Source organism: Chrysochloris asiatica, unplaced genomic scaffold (genome assembly GCF_000296735.1).
Source record: "Chrysochloris asiatica unplaced genomic scaffold, ChrAsi1.0 scaffold00003, whole genome shotgun sequence".
In the NCBI taxonomy this organism is placed as follows: Eukaryota; Metazoa; Chordata; class Mammalia; order Afrosoricida; family Chrysochloridae; genus Chrysochloris; species Chrysochloris asiatica.
Genome location: NW_006408521.1, coordinates 4789022 through 4806819, shown reverse-complemented (window position 1 = coordinate 4806819; position 17798 = coordinate 4789022).

The following is a 17798-nucleotide window of genomic DNA, read 5'->3' as shown; positions in this document are numbered from 1 at the left end:
ACGTGTTGTTGTTGTTTTATGGGCCACTTCTGATTTATGAAGTCAGCATAACTCTGATAATAGGTTAAGAAGACTATAGACCAATATTTCTCATGAACAGGTACACAAAGTCTTTTAAAACCAGTCAGTAAATAGAATCCAACAATTTGATACATAAAAAGGATAATGCTGCCTGTGACCACATGTTTCTGTGGGTGATTGCCACTCCTAATTGTTGCAATCTTTCAAGATCCTTTATTTATTTATTTTTTGGAGGGGGGCAGGTAATGTATTGTTGTTTTTATTAGGTACCTTTGAGCTTTTTCAGACTTCTAGAGATCCTATGTTCAACAGAATGAATGTCCAGTCCCGCACAGTCTTCACAATTATTTTTATGTTTGAGCCTGTTCTGTCAATTCATCTTGTTAAAGGTCTTAGATTTTTCAGCTGACCTCCACTTTATCAAGCATGATGTCCTTTTCCAGGGACTGGTCCTTCTTGATAATATATGATGAGACAAAACCTTTCCATCCTCCTGTCTGAAGAACATTTTGTATGTACATCTTTCAAGATATGTTTGTTTGTTCTTCCAACAGTTTAGATAGATAGATAGATAGATAGATAGATAGATAGATAGATAGATAGAAAGGTTTTATTGTGAACTGAGTGATAGTTTACATGGGAGAACATCAGCTTTATACCATCGTTTTATTGTAATGATTACAATCTTCATGCATCATCATTCAACAGTATTTGCTTCCATTCCCTGTTTTTGATGCTATTTTGTTTTGTTTTGTTTTGTTTTGGGGGGGTGTACACAAAACCACTCAGGAATATATAATAATTTAAACAACCAAAGGGCATAGTCTGCAAGCCTGCCTCCAGGCCACCTCTTTCCATGAGTCCACAGTCCTCAGCTGCTCCTTCTCTCTATGTCCTTATCTCTGTCTCCATCTCTGGTGTCACTGCTTCTTTGGATAGGTACCCACACTCTGCTTGTGCTCCTCTCTCTTGATGGTCGTAGGGTCCTCTGTTTCTGTACTGTAAGATGAACTACTCCCCCATTTTTGTAACAAATCTTCTATGTTTACAATTGTGACAGTTGCAATTAATCATGATAACAATTACTCACTATTGAATCATAATCAAAATCTTATCTCCATCTCTTTTCACCAGCCCCTTCTAGACAACATGAAAACTATTCAGTAGGGACTCTACATTCCCCTGCACACTTTTAAACTAAATGCCCTCTTGAAAACTTGTAAGCCAGTCATTTCGTGCTTTATTGCCCCTCATTTTAGGTAGCCAATGCTTAAGTTGCCCGCTCCTATCAACCTGTATACAGAGGGTATAGGATTGATACTTGATGTGAAGACTTCTTCCTTTTCAGTTGGTATTTCAAGCTACTACATCCATAAGTATAGGTCAAATTCAGCAAATTGTAGCAAGTTACACTCATTTCCTTTAGCAAAAAAATTTTTTTTGTTGTTGTTTTTTTATCTTCCTCTAGTTGAGTTCTGATTATCAAGCCATACAGCCTAGGTCAAATGGGTACTAACTGCAAGTTTGGGCATTCTTGGCATCTCTCCTTACTTCATATCAGTTGGATCCTTCATTCTTAGCTATAGCCCTCTGTGTCTATGTCCTTGTCCATGGGCTCAGGAATCCCCAGGTCTCACCACACTTCAGACCAACCAGACCTTCCTCTTTCTCTCATCTTCAGGTCAACAGGAGTCAATGAAATGTGACTGAACTCAACCCATCTCTTCATTGCTGCCTTTCCCTCTCATCCACTCACTAATAGACCGATATGGTTGCCAGCAAGCTTACATGACTGCTCATGTGTTCCCTTTGTGTTTCAGTCTTGGAGGGGGGTTTGTCCTGAAGGGACTTGATTGCTTGCTTTGATGGCTCCCCGGTGAACAACTTGCTTGTTCTTGTAGTAGCCAATCACACTGCCATTTTTGTTTTGGATTTTTCCTGCTGATATTTCTTTGAAGATGCATCTTGTATTGCTTTAGCTGTTTCATGCTGGTCTACTTGTCCTTTCTAGTGGGAATGTCCCACCTCAGAAGGTTCTGGATGGGGCTCAGAAATCCACGTAAGGTCCTATATATTACAAAGGCTCCAAAGGAGGCTTATTTCACTGGGCAAGTTCTAGAACTTTTAGGTATTCCAATCAGTTATAGGCTGAAGATGGGCTTACAAGCTTTCTGTAATCATGTTTCTGCAATTCCTTTCTATCCCACTCACGTGTCTATTTTGCAATAGTAGGCAAGGGAAACCAATATTCATAAATCAGTTAAGCATGTTATCATTACTTCCCTTCTTCAGACTTTGCCTCGATCCCTGTATCACAGAGCCCTGTTATTGTAAGGTTGAACATACATCACTATTTACATCTGTTCCATCTAGCTCATGCTAACCTGCCTCAGGAGCTCCATGTCTTCCTTGTTCTTCCACCCCTTCCCCTTTCTTGTGTATTGCCCTCCCTAACACCCAAACTATGATGTGTCTACCCATAGTTTTAAAAGTCTCAGAAAATTAGACATTAGAAAAAGAACTATCTTTGTATTTTTTCAGGATGCACAGCAAACTTAATTCTACATGGAAATATTTTACAGGAATTTCCTTTACATTTGAGATCAAAATGATAATAGTATTCATTATCATTGCTACTATACAACATAGTACTAGTGCTTCTGGCTAATAAGAAAAAAAAGTATACTCTCAGAAGAAAATAAATAATTGGATCTTTGCATACAATATGAATAACTACAGAGAAAAGACAACTAAATAATGAAGTTAATAAGAGATTCTAGCAAGTTTTCTGAAAAATAACTTAGAGAACTCCAGTGTTCTTATTGCTAACAATTGTTGAGCTAGAATGCATCACATGAAAAACAAGAAAAATAAAGGATTTTGTGGCACTGCACATGAATCCACTGGACTGCAAGGTAGATTTGAACCACAAGGTTGATTTGAACCCACCAGTTGCTTCTAGGAAACCCTATACAGGGTTGCTATGGGTTAAAACCAAGCAAAACCTTACAAAGGGTCACTATGAGTCAGAGCCAACTTGATGATGCTTAACAACAGCAACCATTGATTTTAGGTTCTTTTATTAAAAACCAGTGCATCTATAGAAGCACATGCATGAAACAGACCCATGTATCTATAGAAACATGGCATATAAACATGCCATACAATAAATATGGCAATATAAGTTAGTCAAACTGTAAATGATGGGATTTGACCATTCTCCTTAGTTTTACCAACCTGGCATCTGGGAGATTGTGTTTCCAACTTGCAATTTAGAGCTTTCTATAATTGTCAGAGCCTTCTCTATCTGCCTGCAGGAAAAGTCAGAAGCGCCAGAAAATCTAACTCTCCCTCAGTGGGAGATGCCTCTGAGATTGTGTTTTACACTGCCTCCCATAGCTATGCAACGATATTAAGCTCCAGACATTCACCACGGTAGCTTGTTTGGCACATTGGCTATCTTTTTTTTCTGTCTCATTTTACCACTGCCCCACTGATACTTTCTGGGATAATCTCCCATAAAACTACCTGCACTGTCTGGAATCCTTGCTTCAGAGTCTACTTCTGAGAGAACGCAAATCTGGTATTCTGCTTTGTTTTTCAAGGATTAAAATCAGTTGGGTTTATAAGCAAAAAGAAAACTGCAAATCTTAATATAATAGAAACTTATGAAAGAGAATAACTCTGTAGTCTTGAGCAGGCAGAATTGTTAAGAAAATCATCAAAAACACAACTATACTACAGCAAAATTGAAGAGGACACGTTATAATGGATACCATAAATTATGTTTTCTAGAAGGTGGCCAATGGGTAGAAAGTATTTTCAATATCTAAAATTTAAGATGTATGGATATTTAAATGTATCAAGGGTGGTACAGTACCAGGCAGTGTTTGATTCTGATTTCCACAGGATTACTGTAAGTCAGAAACCACTTGATGGCACCTAACAAAAACAATAAAATGTATTTAAAAAACTCCAAAATAAAAACAATTGAATAGAAAAACAGATAAATACTGAGACTTGGCAGTTTAGAGAAAAGTTAAATAGTTAACATCTACACTACTAATCAGAGAAAGGAAACTAAAATATATTGTCACTATAAACATTATCATATTGGCAAAAGCATTAAAGGCTCATTATAAAACTCTTTGGAGTTGTGGTGTGGCGCTGTAGGATAAGCACTGGATGGGAACATGTAGGTCAGCAGTTCAAACCCACTGGCTGAAAATTCTGTACTTAATCATTATGAATCAGAAGCAACTCAATGGCGCTGAACAACAATATTAACTGTTAGAGGAGATGCAGGAAATTGTGTGCCTCAATACTTTATGATATGACAATACACAGTTAAAACCCTCCTGGTAAGTAATTTGTAACTCCAAGTAGAAATAAGTTTTGTATTAATCCAAATTCTGCCCACATGGTACAGCAAATGCTTTGCTCATATCCATGAAAGATACTTCTTAATTTGAATAATATAAATATCCAATATTAAACAATGCTTGAGTTAAGGAATGCTGTCTTCATCATTTTTATCACAGTGCATTTCTAAAAGCATTGAGTATAGTAATACATACATCCATCATTGGGAGAAGGTTTCAGTAAAATATGTTGTTGTTTAGTGTTGTCAAGTTTGTTCTGACTGATAGTTACCCTGTATAGGATTTCCAAGGAGCCACTGGTGAGTTTGAGCTGCAGACCTTTTTGATTCCAACAACGTTGAGGTCCAGTGTTTATTCTACAGTGCAACTAAGATATTGTTGTTGTTGATGTCACAGTCCACACATTAGAGATTAGATAAGTCAGTATCCTTGATATCTTTTAACATTATAGTGTATGAAAAAATATAAAACAACAGCAGTTGAATCAAGTAAAAAATGCATACACAGCTGTGTATACAGCAAATGCATGCAAATATGTACATATTCAGGAGCATATATTAACATGTTAGTGTGAATGCCTGTGAGACAGGAAGAGAGAGGGAATAAAGGAGGATAATACTGAAAAATACTTAATTAGAAACAGGGAGATGGTTTCAAAACATTTGTGAAAAAAATTCATTATCTCTCAGCTCCATTTTTCAGCAACTTTTTGAAAACCCTTTATAGGCCAGTAAAGATAGCTTGCCATAAACCAAAGATATGATTAACTAAATCTCGGAGATGTGGTTAGAACAAAAATTGAGATAAAAATTTCCTACTTCTCAAACTTGTCATTAAGATTAATTTTTAAAAATATTTGTAAAGGACTAGTAATAGCCTGCTATAGTATTAAGTAAACATCAAAGAAGCAGAGCCAATTACTAGCTTATTAGAACTATTGCCATTATTTATATATCTAATTTTCCCTCCATGAATGTTATCTTTCCTTTCAGATTTCTGTGAAATTAAGTATCACAAAAAAGTCATTACCATAAAGCTGTGATTCATTTTCAGAAACATAATATAGTAGTTTCTTGTTCTTATTTTAATGTTATATTGGGTCTCTTAGGACTCAGAAAAATAGATCCAGTCTTTAACCAAAAAAGAGTGACTATTTATTAGTGCTTTTTTTTTTTTTTTTAAAGTTCTGCAAATAGGATTGGAAGCTGGAAGCTAGATTGTATGTCATAATATAATACTTTATAGATTTCACTTTGGAGCTCCTGAATCCATGGAATAAGATGAAGAATAGACAGTTTCGTAGTTCAACCCATAATCAAAGCTGATCCGCTGCAGGTTGATTTTCAGAAAAGCAAAACCTGCAATCTTACCCTACTCATTCAAAAGTAATGTGATGAGGCAATTATCTCTGATGGGATCCAAGTTGGAAGAAATCCCAGATAATACAATGTAACATTTCCCAGAGTAGAAAGCTTGGTTCATTTTGCCAAACAACGGCTGGATCCGTAGCTTTCATTCGGACACAGCCCTGCCAGCTTTGCAGTTAAGAGGCTGTCCGCTGAGGACTAAGAAACAACTGGAACTCAACAATGAACTCCTTCCAAATGGCAGGGCAGAGAGGAATAATAGTGACTTCTTTTGCCACACCTCGTCCCATTTCCCCATGTTTATGACTGTGTTTGCTTTTACGGAGCTATTACTAAATATGTAAACTTTAATGCTACCCAGTAGGTCCTTCCGTAGTCCTGGTGTGGTGTTGCGGGCTAATGTACTGGACCGCAAAGTTGGCTTGAACTGCAAGGTAAACGGTTTAAGCTCACCAGCTGCTCCTCGGAACTCTTTAGTCAGAGTCGCTATGAATCAGAACCGACTCAGCAGCACTTAACAGTTACAGGTCCTTCCAGCTGGCATCTTCTCAACTTCAGTAATAATTTGGAAAGCATCTAACACCTTTACTGGAATCCTGGTATGAGGGTGAAGAATACACACTGCTAACCTCAAGGTCAATGGTTCAAACCCACCAAATGTTCCTTCAGAAACCCTATACAGGGTCACTATGAGCTGGAACCACCTTGATACTTAATAACAACAAACGCTGTTACTGAAGAGCTCTGAGCACTGAAAATAGCTAATATTTATGTATCATACACCAAAACAAAACAAAACAAAAAACCGGTAGTGAATAAGGTGAAGTTGAAGACAAGGATTAAAATAAGATCAAAGAAATAAGGGGCTCTTGTAGTGGTTACGAATCGGGCTGCTAACCTCAAGGTTGGCAGTTCAAAACTACCAACAGTTCCGCGGGAGAAAGATGAGGCGCTCTGCTCCAGTAAAGATTTACAGCCTCGGAAACCCTGTGCAGGGTCACTATGAGTCGGAACAGACTCCACGGTACTTAACAACAACAAAGAAATGAAATTGAAAATAAAGACGAACTAGGTTTAGCATCCTTGCTACTATAATTTTAAGTGGTTAAGCACACTGGACCTGAATTTCAAGTGACAAGTTGGAGTCCAGCCTTTTCTGCAAACAAGAAGGAAAGACAGGATTGAAGCTAGTGTCTCTACATCTTAATCTGCTCAACTCTACAACTGTGCCCAGAGCTGGTAGGACAATTAATAAAAGTACATGAGTCTATGTAGAGAGACTGATGATCATAATACCTGGCATGTGGCAGAAACTAAAAATAATTTTATATTCATTATAGTTAAGAGATCTAATTAGAAAATATCATTATGAGTTATATGTAATGCAACATTGTATTTAATAATGAATAGAAAAATAAACAACTACCAGCCATTGCTGTTGTTGTTAAGGCTCATCTAGTCAGTTCTGACTCATAGTACAATATTAGTATAACTAGGTTATACTCTATCCAAAGAATAGTTCATTCTACCCTAAAAGAAAAGAGTGCTGCTGTGGTATTGTAGCATAAACACTGAACTGCTGACTGCAAAGTCAGAGGTTCAAACGTACCAACTGCTCCTCAGAAACCCTATACAGCATTGCTATGAGCCACAACTGACTCAGTACCATTTAACAGCAGCAACCCTAATAAATGACCTACCTTATTCTCTTGGTATCAGAGTGTACTCTTCATTGTTCAGGAATACTTAGTGTTGTGTGTCTTTGAGTTGGCTCTGACTCATTTGTTGTTGTTGTTGTTAGGTGCCATCAAGTCGGTACCAACTCATAGAGACCTTATGCACAGCAGAACGAAACACTGCCCGATCCTGGGCCAACCTCACTATTGTTGCCACACTTGAGTCCATCGATGATGACACTTGGCCAGTCCATCTTGCTGGGGGTCTTCCTCTTTTTCTCTGACCCTCCACCCTACCAAGCATGATATCCTTCTCCAGTGACTGGTTCCTCCTGACAATATGTCTGACGTATGAGAGATGAAGTTTGGCCATCCTGACCTCCAAGGAGCACTCTGGCTGCACTTCTTCCAACACAGATCTGTTTGTTCTTTTGACAGCCCATGGCACTTTAATTATTTTCCTCCAACACCATAACTCAAAAGCATCAATTCTTCTAAGGTCTTCCTTATTCACTGTCCAGCTTTCACATGCATATGAGGTTACTGAAAATACCATGGCTTGGGTCAGGTGCACCTTAGTCTTCAAGCTGACATCTCTGCTCTTCAACACTTTTAAAAAAGGTCTTATGCAGCAGATTTGCCTAATGCAATATGTCGTTTGATTTCTTGACTGCTGCTTCCATGAGTGTTGATAGTTGATTCAAGAAGAATGAAGTCCTTGACAACTCCAATTTTTTCTCCATTGATAGAATGTTGTTTATTGGTCCAGTGGTGAAAATTTTTGTTTTCTTGACACTGAGATGCAATCCATACCGAAGGTTGTACTATTTGATTTTCATCAGTAAATATAGAGATCCCGTATATGGTTTCCAAAGCTATAATCTTTACAGGAGCATAAAACCTCATCTTTACCCCACAAAGCAGCTGATGGATTTAAACTACTAACCCTGCCATTAATACCCAATGCATAACCCACGACATTACCATGGCTCCTGAATATTCATTAGATGTGTATTAATATGAATTTTTCTTTTAATCCTATGACCCCCTTTGGGTCTGTTTGTCCTCAGTTAAGGTACATTGACCAAGAAAAAGCATGTTTTTTTTTTCTCTTTTCCATTACATAATACAGATCTGGGTAGTAACTTAATCACAGAGAAACTAGTCACCAGTCATTTATTCATTGTACAAATAATGAATGGATTTATTGTGTGCTGGACCTTTTAGTGAAGTGGGTAAAGTTCTGGATGCTAACCAAACAGCTAATAGTTCAAACCCACCAGCCACTCTGCAGGGAAAGAGAGGCAGTGGTCAGCTTCTGCTATACAATATATGACTGTAATAGATTTAAGCTTGAGGTTTTTTTTGTTGACACAATGTTGAAATTTATACACATTTATATAAATATTGATTTTGATTTTCTACATTTTTCTTCTCAACTGTGGAGTTAATAGGTTCTCCAAGTTTCACACACTAGTGCTGTAGAATCAGCACTGGACTGTGAACCACAAGGTTGGCAGTTTCAAATTTACCAGCTGTTCCTCAAAACTCCTATACAGGGTGGCAATCAGTCAAAACTGATTTGATGGCACTTAACAACAACAACAACAACAAGTCCAAAGACCTTAAGCACTGTACCTAGGATAATTAATAAAAATATATTTTTATATGTAGCATATTAAGGAGTAGGGACTATTTATTACTGGATATATTAGAAGGTGGGGAGGAGTGCTAGCAGAGAAATATAAAAAAAGAAGATTGAGTTATAATTATGAATGGCACAAGAAAATTTCAGAAAGAATAAGACAATGGAACTTACTTTAAGGAATCAAATAATATGATGAAAATTGTGTACAGAATGACTTTGAAGATAAGGTAAAGAAACTGACAAAACAGAATAAAGATTGTAGTATAAAAAAATACTTGTTAGGTAAACATAAGAATCCAAGAAATAGTTTATGATTGCTGAATTATTCCAATGCCTATGAGGATAAAAACAACACAAATCTAGAGTACTGGGAGACTTTAATCAAACTTTTACTATTGTTTGGAAATTTTTCAACTGAATTAATTTAGGGAATACATTTTACACAAAAGTATCTAGACATTATTCCTTCTGTAAAATTTGATTTCTGCCAAAACTTTACTCAATTATACCAATCACACACACACACACATACACATGCATTCAGGGAATTTAACTGGGCTAATTCCTTGCATAATTAATATGCAACCAACTGGTTACCCTGAAGCTCAGAATATACATACATTATAGATGATGAACATCAGGTAGCAACTATATCATTAATAGATAAACTGAATCTTTATGGGAAAGAAAAGTTTAGATTGTGAAACACAGAGTCTGTATTTTAATATAATTGTATTTATAATTTTGAGCCAGCATATATTTAAAAATATTTATTGTATCTGCACCTTCTAATTTCTATACTAATTATTATAAATTGAACTAAAAGGAATTAAAATTCATTTACATGCAATGATAGATTCAACATAGAAGATTCTGTTATCAACTGTGTGTGTTCCATTTTCCTTCATCCTATTAAAACAGCTGTGATAAACAAAAGCGGAGAAATACTTCTGAAGTATATTTGAAGGACGCCACGTATGATGCTATAGGATCATCACTGGGCTGCTAACCACAAAATCAGCAGTTCAAACCCACCAGCTGCTCGTTGGAACACATATAGAGGGTCACTATGAGTTGGAACCTACTCCAGAGCATTTAACAACAAACAACCAGAATGTCCAAAAAGATGTGGAATTAGGCATAACCTTACTGACATCAGACGGATCTTGGCTAAAAGTACAGAATACCAGAAAAATGTTTCCTTGAACTTTATTAACTATGCATTTGACTTTGTGGATCATACCACTATAAATAACTTTGCAAAAACATGGGTATTCCAGAACACTTCATTGTGCTCATGAAGAATGTGTGCATAGACCAAGAGGCAGCTGTTTGAAGAGAACAAGAGGATACAGAATGGTATCCTTGTGGTCAGGAAAGATATGCATCAGGGTTTTAGCCTTTCACCATACTTATTCAACCTGTATGCTGAGCAAATAATCCAAGAAGGTGGTGTAATATATGAAAAGGAAAGTGGTATCAGGATTAGAGTAAGTGTCATTAATAACTTGCAATATGCAGGAAAAATCTTGCCGGTTGGAATTAAAGAAAATTTAAAATATTGATGAAGATCACAGATTACAGCCTTCAGTATGGATTGTACCTCAGTGTAAATACAATATAAATCCTCATAAATGGAACAATAAATAACATCATGATAAATAGAGAAAAGATTGACGTTATCAGAGATTTCAATTTACTTGACTTTACAAATTAAGGAGCTCTGGTAGTATAGTGGTTATGAATCAGGCTGCAAACCATAGGGTCAGCAGTTCGAAACTACCAGCTGCTCCGCAGGAGAAAGATGAGGCTTTCTGCTCCTGTACAGATTTACAGCCTCGGAAACCCTGTTCAGGGTCGCTATGAGTCAGAACCGACTCCACGGCATTTAACAACAACAATAAACCCTCAGGGAAGGTGCAGTCAAGAAATCAACAACATATTACATCAGAGAAATCTGCTGCAAAATACCTCTTTAAGGTGTTCAAGAACAAAGATGTCAGTTAGAAGACTAAGGTGTGCCCGTCCCAAGCCATGGTATTTTTGATTGTTTCATGTGAAAGTTGGACAATGAATAAGGAAAACTGTAGGAGAATTCAGGCATTTGAATTATGGAAGTACTGTGGTCTGACAAAAAACAAACACATATGTATGTATTAGTAAAGTATAATCAGAACGTTCCTTAGATTCAAGAATGGCCAAGACTTCATCTCCCATATGTTAGACATGTTGTTAGAAGGGATGAGTCCTTGGAGAGGGACATCATGTTTGGTAAAGCAACGGCCAATGCAAAAGAGGAAGACCCTCAATGAGATGGCGTGACATAGTGCCACCAACATGGGCTCAAACATAAGAACAATTGTGAGAATGGCACAGGACCCAACAGTATTTCCTTTTGATGTGCATAGGGGAACTATGAGTTGTCACCTAAGAGCAACATATTTGAAAGAGTAGTAGTTGAGTGAATTTTAAAAAGGTTGCCTGTTGTTGTTGATGAATGCTGTCAAGTCAGTTCCAACTCATAGCGACCCTGTGTAGGGTTTCTGAGCCTGCATAAGGCCAATATAGACTGCAAAAATCAGCTAGGATATTCACGATTTACATTCATGTGAATAGATAAAAAATGCTTCAAAAAGGAAGAGCATAACATTTTAAATGTTTTTTTTACATTGTTCAATTTTTCAGGTACAATCAAAAGCCTTTGTAAGGGTAAGCTGCCACATCATCTTTATATCCATGAATTCTGATCACTTCTTCATAACCTTCTGTATATAATAACAGAAATCCAAGTTATCAAGAGGGGTGATTACAGGTGAAGCCTGAGATAACATTATTACAGCACGCATTTCTACTTGTGAGTGAATTAGAGTGGATAATCAAATTTTCTACTTGATTTCCTTTTCTAGGAGCCAATCTGGCACAACGGCTAAACCCTCAGAAACTAACTTAAAATTTGGTGTTTGGAACCCTTATCAGCACTTCTCCTGTAGAAAAGGCCTGTGATCTGCTCTCATAATGATTGTTGTTGTTGTTGTTAAGTGTCATCGAGTTGGTTCCAACCCATAGCGACCCTGTATAGGGTTTCCGAGGAATGACTGGTGAGCTTGAACCACTGACCTTGCAGTTCAAATGGCTTTGCAGTCTGGTACATTAGCCCACAGCGCCAAACCAGGACTGTTTATAGAACTCCAAAAAAATAAGACAAAACCCCTCTGCCATTGAGTGGATTCTAACTCACAGCAACCCTGTGTAGGCCACAGTGGAACACTATTTTGGGTTTCTAAGACTAAATCTTTGTGGGGGCAGACAGCCTCATCTTTCTCACACACAGTGACTGGTGGGTTTCAACTTATAACCCAGTGGTTAACAGCCCAAATGCTTACTCCATAAGTGGAAGATATGTCAAAAAATAATAGCTTCACATTTTGATATTATGTTTATTAAAGATCTATGGTTTTGTTGTATGACTTTTATACTTACCCTAGTGTTTCATGCAATGGTCCTGGTTTATTGTTGTTGTTGTTGTTGTTAGGTGCCACTGAGTTGATACTGACTCATGGCAGCCCTATGAACAACAGAATGAAACACTGCCCAGTCCTGGACCAACCTCACAATCATTGCTATGTTTGAACCCAGTGATACTTCCACTGTACCAACCCATCTCATAGGGAGTCTTCCTCTATTTCTTCAACTCTCCACCTGACCAAACATGATATCCTTTGCCTGTGACTACTCCCTCCTGACAACATGTCTGAAATATAAGAGATGAAGTCTAGCCATCCTGGCTTCCAAGGAGCACTCTGGCTGCCCCTTCTTCCGACACAGATTTATTGAAAGTCCATGGTACTTTCAATATTCTCCTCCAACACTGTAACTCAAATGAATCAATTCTTCTGTGGTCATCTTTATTCACTGTACAACTTTCACATGCATATGAGGTTATTGAAAATACCACCTTTTGGGTAAGGCACACGTTAGTCCTCAAACTGACATCTTTGCTCTCCAATACTTTAAAAAGGTCTTGTGCAGCAGATTTGCTTAGTGGAGTATGAGGGGGGCTACTCACTGCAAGCTCAGTAGTTCAAATCTGCTACTAGTGACTCTGCCACAGAAAGTTGAGGCTTTCTGTTCCTGTCTATAATGGGTCACAGTGAATTGGAACAAACTTGGTGACATACAACCACCACCAACACCAGTATTGAAACAACAGTTTTTGAAGACACTTCTAGACTATTATCAAATCTTTTAATTTTATACCTTTTAACAGTTGACTATTGTTGCTGTTAAGTGGTTTTCAATCAGTTCTGACACATAGTAACTCTACATAGAATTTACGAGGAATGGCTGGTGGCTTTGAACCACTGAGCTCGTGGTTAGCAATGCAGTGCTTATTCCACAGCATCACACCAGGACTCCAACAGTTGACTGTTATTGTTAAGAACCATTGAGTCCATTTCAACTCATAGTGACCCCATATAGGGTTTCCAAGGAGCAAATGGTTAGTTTGAACCACTGACACTACAGTTAGCAATCCAGTGCTTAAACTACAGCACCATATCAGGATGACTAGAAAGTAAACACTGAACATCGTTTCAACAAAAAGCACGAACTTTTATATATTTCCATCTTTCTGTGTAAATATATACACAAGAAGGTGTGTCAAAAAACAGCTGCACTCCAGTTATATTAAAATGCATGTCCATGTCCAAGGCTGATGGCAACACTGAACATACATGTGAAATGATTCTGTTGAATAGATGAGTAACAATAGATTACAGGGCAAATCATTAGCAAATCAGCCACAGCTTTGCTTATAAAATAATCGATGTCAGATGAGTTTCGAAAGGTTTTTGTGAAGTAGGTACCCAAACAACTCACAAAAGAGCATGAACAAAAGTGTTTGCGTATCTGCAAACAAAATTTGGACCTATTCTCAAGGTAGAGGTTTCTTTAAAAAAAAACAAATATATATATATATATCTGACCAAGAGAAAGCTCACAAGTCAACCATCATCTTACAGTTGTCTGGGCCAGTACTGGAACACTATTAGGAAAAAGTTCAACAATCAACAGTGCTCAAAACAGTGAGATGCTCACTGAAAAGCAGAAGCCTGAATTTTGGGTTAAGTTCACAGCACTGCTATCCAAGGGCATTGTGATCTTGCATGACAATGCACTTCCTGACACCTCTGCCTACACTGTTCATACCTTGCACATGCATACTTCCTATCTTCCTGATTGTGCTCCATCAGGCTTTCATCTGTTTGGTACCCTGAAAGCCACCCTTCCAGGATGAAGATTCATCACTGATGAAGAAGTGAATACAGTGGTGCATTCCTGGCTCACAGCTCAACCTAAAACATTTTTTAAATAAAAGAACATGAAACCCTATTGACAGATGGACATAGTGTATTGAAATAAAATTATGTAAAAAAAAAATGATGTATTTGTCGTCTCTAAAATTTGATTTAAATAATTCTACAGTCAGAGTGCACATGCTTTTTAGCTCACCCTTGTATGGTGCATCATGTGTGTGTATGTGTATATATATATATTCATGTATTCTGATTTTAAAACAGAATGATCCAGTCTTAAATTATTTTCTTAAAGAATTTGTTCTATCTCTCACAATTATCAAACTCAATTTTGATAGCAAATTTACAAAGCGTTGTTCATGTAACAAACCCTTTTTGTAACCAAGTATTAGTAAAGCCTTAACACATCATTTCTTAACTCAGCAATCTTTCCAATTTTGGCAAGGAAATTTAGACCTGAAATATTTTATTAGACTATTAGAGTCAACTGAGTTTAATACAATAAAAAGCAAATATTCAGTAAAAGGTTGTCAAGTTTCTATCCAGCTTGAACTTCACTCTTCTTATAAAATGACAGTCAATGAAAAGCCAGACTTTAGTGTGGACATTTGTTCTAGACTGGCAATAGGAAATACAGCAAAATAAACAGTATAAGGAAATACAGTGATAGCTCACAAAGGCTAGTTAAATACTGCAGAGCTCACAGCATGTAGGACTTCTCAGAAAGGGGCACTCAGACAATAATGGCATAATGGAATTAACCAATTCTTCTGATCACCTCAAAAGCAAAATATTAAAACTGACAAATACTATGGGTGTAGCTAATCTTTATAAATTATATTTGCTTCTAAGAAAAATATACTTTAACATATTCTCATCCCTAAGTAATATATTACAAAATAGTAAAAAGACAAAATACAAAAAACAACAACTTAAAGACAGGTCTATACTGTATGACATCCATTTGGGCAGCATCTGCTCATATATATGTTCATGATTCCAATTCCTGAAAAGTCAAATTCATTAAAAATGAAAGTACATGCAATGGTGTGTAATTATAAATGGACACTACTTTGCAATATGAATCAAAACATTATTATTATAGTATTACTCTGTTAAAGATGTTTTAGTATATCTGGAATGTTCCTTGCAAGTTTTCTATGTATAAAAGGGTATTTAAAGAAACAAACCTAGCTTACTGCCACTGAGTTCATTCTTTCTCACAGCAACCCTAAAGGACTGAGTAGAACTGCTCCGAAGGGTTTCTGAGATTGTAGCACTTTATTGGAGCCAACAGCCTCATCTTTCTCCCCTGGGCTCTGCAACAGAGTAGGAAAGCTGAAGTTTTTGACAACAAAAGATTCCAGTCAGGTAGAACTTAATCCCATCTTGTGCCTAGGTTTAAGTGTTCCGACGCTAATTTTCCTTCAGTATCCCACGTACTTCTGATGGCTGAACTGCCAGAGTTAAAAGCAGAGTATCATTAAAAGTGAGTTTTGGACACTTCCCCAAGCCAGCACTTGCAGAACATTCCTGGATAGACCCTTTAATATGCACCTTCTGCAATGCCATACCCAAAGCACCAGAAAGTCTATAAACTTTCTTTTCTGCATTACTTCCCTGTCTGCTATCTGTAGGTTTAGTATAAGTATGTGATGCATTGCTGCCTTCAGGAGTGGTTATGGGAGGAGATTCCTTTCTTTCATGTGCCCTATAAAAGTCACCATCAGGAAGCAGAACTTTGGAAAACTCATCAGGTTGTCTAAGATTTCCTTCACCTGGATGATCTATGTTAGTCTTCATTTTGTTTTAACTTTTTTTTAAGACATAATAGCTTCTGTAATATTTATATTTAATTAAAACTAACTTCAACTCAATCAATGCATAGCCTCCTATGCCACCAAGACTCCTATAAATAAGCATTGTTGTTGTTAAGTGCCACTGTCTGGATACTGACTCACAGTGATCCTGATTTGGGTTCCTAAGGTTTTAAACTTTCACTGGAGCAGAAAGCCTCTCTTTCTCCCATAGTGGATGCATATGATAAGCAATGGACTGCGAACCACAAAGTGTGGAGTTAGAGCCCACAAGCTGCTCAAGGAAGAAAGATGAGGCTTGCTGCTCCCTCTGAAACCTTATACAGGTTCACTATCTTTTGGTATCAATTCGACTTAACAAAAACAACAAATAGTCTATAGTCTAAGACAAATATTTAATTAACTGATTAATAAACCACCTAACTGTGCCAATTTACATGCAATCTGACTTAAAGACAGATTTACAAACTAACATCATTTGTATCTGGGGATTGCCTGTACATAATATGGTGTTTGCACATAGTCCACATCACATAACATCTTATTTTATAGAACATGTTACACACATTGAGATATGCAAGACTGTATTTAAGAGACAGTGGTTATAAAGTATTTAAATTAAACCTAATTTTTTTCATTACAGAATTCCCTTCCCTCTTTAAAAACTCTCTCATCACTTTTAAACATGCTTTGCTATTAATAGGATTAATAAAGCAGACCCGGCACACATTTGCAAAATTCAAGCTTTAGCAACACTGTAGTATGCATCAGGTGTGCAGACTAGTTTGCTTATACTAATTGGCTGCTAACCAAAAGATTAAAGTTTGAACCCACCAGCTGCTCTGTGAGAGACAGATATAAGAGTGTGCTCCTTTAAAGATTTAACAACTTTAGAAACCCTCTGGAAACGTTCTACCCTATTATATAGGGTCACTATAAGTCGGAATTGATTCAATAGAAATGTTTTTGGTTGTTTTTTGTTTTGTTTTTTACTGGTAAATTGCAGTACAATACTATGTAGAGTAATTTTAAATATCTATGAAAATAGTAAAGGCACATTCCATTTGCCCAAGAAGTTCCATTTCTATGAATTTTACTCCAGTTAAACATGTGCACATGAAAACAAAAAAATGACACACATATACACTCATGTAGAGAGTATAATGTAACATACCTACTTGTCACTTATCTGCTATTTTGCATTTATAATAGTAAAAAATCTACTCTCTAATTATTCTGCATGACTCTGTACTCATGGCAGTAAGAACTCTAAGGTATAATAACGTGAGAGTAACGCTAACTGTGGTGGTTAAGGTTATATATGAACTTGATTCTCAGTGATTTGGCAGTTATATAATGATGTCATATAGCAGTTATGTAGTGCTGAAAGTTAACTGCTATGCATCGATAAAAACATCTTCTGTTTCATGATGTGATGTGGTCATACTCCATTTTCCCATGACACTGATTTTCACATAAAACCCCGGTTTTTGAAACTTAACCATGTCAATAAGTGAGGAGTAGGTGTAACTACAACTTATATATGTTTACATATTATGAATTTACAATATT